We start from the raw sequence: 3,686 nt of genomic DNA on the forward strand, positions 1-3,686 counted from the left end.
CTTTCACCGAAAAATTACTCCCGTAAATTTTGCTACTCGGAAACACCGTATTTGCTGTTTTTACAGACAACCTTTGATGCGGCATTTCCTGTGAAAATATTAGATAAATAATTTAATTGTTTGGAAAATGATGGTTTGTTTCGGTCGAACGATGATGTGATTTTAGGAATACCGATAAATAACCGCCGCGCCATATAGACGACATTTATTGTTGTAATTTTGCACGAAATAACTTTGATTTATGTTAGAAAAATTTAACACGCAGAAAATTTTTCATGACTTAACTGAATTTTGAGCTTAAGTCAAGCCAGGCTTAAGTCATTGGTTGAATAAACGAATTAACGTACAAAATTTTTGAATGTGCGTGAACGTGTGTCGCATGAACAGAAATTAAGAGACGTCAAATGCGATTGTCAAAATTCCCTCTCATTTGTGATGAAATTGCCGGCACATAAAGAAGTGTTGTTTCTTAAAAATTTTGTGAAAAATACTAAAATTATCATGGATTTTGATCGATTAAGGTAAAGTTGAAGCATATTTTGTTTGATTTTTAGAAAATTAATTTTTTGTTTCTTGTATTTTGCAGATAAATACAACAAATAAACTATTGCTCACCATGCTCAAAAATTATTAGCATAAAAATGGATTTTTGGATGAAAAAAGGTAAATTTGAGATATATTTAGTTTGTTAAAAATAAAATTTAAGCTTTTTATTATTTTATTTTACAGATAAACACAACAAATAAACGCGTCATTATTTCTAACGCTCACAAATAAGTTCTGAAAAACGAAATGGATTCGACACGTTTTTGTCTGTGTATTAGTGTAGATAACAGTAGAAAAGTGGTGTGATGATTCATAACAAAGCACTTGAATTATGGATCATGTTCACACAAAAAAATTTGTTCTTAAATACTTCGTGACATGATACAAAAAAATCAGTATAAAATCGGTCTCCATAATGAGAAAACAAAATTAACTTCAATTCTTAAAACTCCGTTACGCTTCCAAAATAACTGGAATTAAACACTTTGGAAATTAGTTACTGGTCTTCGTATTAAAAAAATCGATGCATTTTATCGATTTACTATAGCATCATGCTGTCGACACCGCGGGGAAAAATTCTTCAATATATTGAGTGTTTGGATAAAATTAATTAACAAAAACTTGCTCAAAAATTAGCCATTAGGCTGTTTCGGTATGATTCAGTACAACATACCTATTATTAAAAATAACTTTGAAAAATAACTAAAACACTTCAATGAGTGTTTGGACAAAAATTAACGAATAATTTCTTCAAATCAGCTATTAGAAATGCTTTAAATTTAGCCATTTCAGACTGAATTTTAAACAATATATAAATTTGAAAATGGGCTTCAATAATTGGGCTGTATGAGAGTTTTTCATTATTAATTCAATTACATTATTAATTCAATCGTTCTAACTTTCAAATGTAACTTAAACACTTCGATTTAAATATTGAGTGTTCAGATACTGAATCAAAAACAAAACTATTATAAAATCAGCGGATAGGCTGTTTTCGGTATTTGATGATATTATATGCCCTTTGTAACAAAATAATTTTAATGGTATTTTATTAAGGAAAAAAATTAACGTGTTTCAAAGAAAAAGTACTCAATATATAAACGCTTCTAATTATTGAGCGTTTGGACATAAATTAACGAGAAAACTATTAAACTTTAGCTCCTAGGCTGTTTTCGGTATTAGTTAATTGATATAAAAAAAAACTTTAAAGCACTTCAATTTTTTTATTGAGTGTTTGGACTTTGACTAACAAGAAATTTTTTTTTAATTAGCTCATAGACTGTTTTCGATAAGTTACGATTTGATGTTTAAAACAGATAGTATTTAAAACTCTTCAATTTTTTGAGCGTTTGGACATGAACTAACTAAAAATAACTATAAAAAATAGCTTTTAGGCTGTTTTCGGTATTTTTGTGATTATATGTAACTTTAAAACACTTCAGTTTATTGAGCGTTTGGAGATTAACTAAAAAAGAAACAATAAAAAATTAGCTAATGGTTTTTTGACCTACTTCAGCAACAACTAATTGTAATTTCAAATTAAGAAATGAATAAATAAATGTAACATAAATAAAATAAAAAAATGTTTTAAATAGCAAAACGGTAAGAAATTTAATAATGTTCAATCCAACAAAAAAAAAATCAATGTCAATTATTTCCCATTTTACAAACCATAAAATAAACATTTTGATGACCTCCATGCACAATTAAAATATGAAATTGATAATTAATTGCAATCAACTGCAGTGGGTTGCTATGTACAACGTTGATTGCATTGGAATTCACACACAAAATTTACTAGCACATGCCTTAATTTATGGCAAATCCGTAAATTTTTTCCCACATTTTCGACACAAACTCGTGATATGACTAAAAAATTTTTCAGCAGCTCTGAAAATTCATGCCAAAAAAATTTTTTCGTCGCACAAAATCAATTTTTGATAATTTATTATTGAATTAAACCGTATTAATTACAGTTTACTGCAGGATGTGTGCCAATAGGTGATTTCATTAGTATTATTATTATTGGATTAGTTGATATTTAATTGAAAACCTCGGTAAATAGAAAACCTTGACGCAGTTTTAATCCAGGTAACAATCACCGGAAAATCGAATCAACAGGCGTGTGGTTGCTTTTTAAATTTCCCGTTCATCATTTCCTTTATCTTTCCTCTGTTATTTCCTCGTCGGCACACAACGCAACAACCACGCACTAATTTATCAAAGAGCTTTATTGCTGTCTTAACTGAGAGTATTGTTGCCTACATGAAAAATTGAAACCATTATGTCTGTTTTCCCTTTTTTCCTCTTTTTCTCTTCGTATTATTTTCCTTATTAAATTTTATTTTTTTTTTACCTTTATTTATAGACTCGGTGTTCAATATTTCCTCCTTTTCTTCTTATTCTTTTGTAATCTGCGTGTGCTTTTACTTTTAAAGAAATAACAAAATGACACGAAATTCTCTTGTTCTGTCCCAAGGATTAAAGTTAAATACAATTCATGATGATGATAAAACGCAAGATAATAAATAATACAATAAAATATTTGCAGCAAGATTAAAAAATAAAGAAAAGGGGGATCTTTGTTGTTTTTTCAAAATCTTACCGGTTGTTTGCTGCCGTGATACTTGATGCTGTTTCTTCACAATGTCATTACTACTTACGTCACATACACAAAGTTACACGTATGACAGGGAACATTTTTTGAAGAAGGGAAAAACTTTACTCACATTTCCCGAAAAAAAAAAATTCTATTAAATTCCTCGCCTTTATGAAAGCACATCAGAAACAACGACCAAATTAATTTTGATTTGATTAATTTTTGAGAGTGCTCTTCGTTACATTTTTTGTGTGTGTTACCGGAAGCGTCAGCAGCACGCCGGCTTGCCAAATTGAATTGCTGATTGTTGTCATCATACAGAAGACAATCACAAAAGACATCTCTGTACTTTTTTTTCCTCTCTCCAATCCACTTCTCTTCCATGCTAGATGAAAATTTGTATTCATGAACATAACGTGGTCTTTCGTTTTTAGCTGTTGCCGCTACTGTTTCCTTTTTTTTTTGAAAAGAGTAAGTCTAAAATATAAGTGAGTAAGAGTGTATTTAGCATTAAAAACGAAACATATGCGTAAAAATTTGC

At 29.3% G+C, this 3,686-nt stretch overlaps 1 long non-coding RNA gene across 1 annotated transcript; it reads left to right on the plus strand.

Annotated features, from left to right (window-relative positions):
• Positions 1-416: 416 nt before the first annotated feature.
• On the plus strand, positions 417-1,277 carry LOC134827594 (uncharacterized). Its single transcript, XR_010161801.1, has 3 exons — positions 417-521; positions 587-663; positions 730-1,277. It is a non-coding gene; the product is annotated as an uncharacterized LOC134827594 (long non-coding RNA).
• Positions 1,278-3,686: the final 2,409 nt, after the last annotated feature.

This window comes from Culicoides brevitarsis, chromosome 1 (genome assembly GCF_036172545.1).
Source record: "Culicoides brevitarsis isolate CSIRO-B50_1 chromosome 1, AGI_CSIRO_Cbre_v1, whole genome shotgun sequence".
In the NCBI taxonomy this organism is placed as follows: Eukaryota; Metazoa; Arthropoda; class Insecta; order Diptera; family Ceratopogonidae; genus Culicoides; species Culicoides brevitarsis.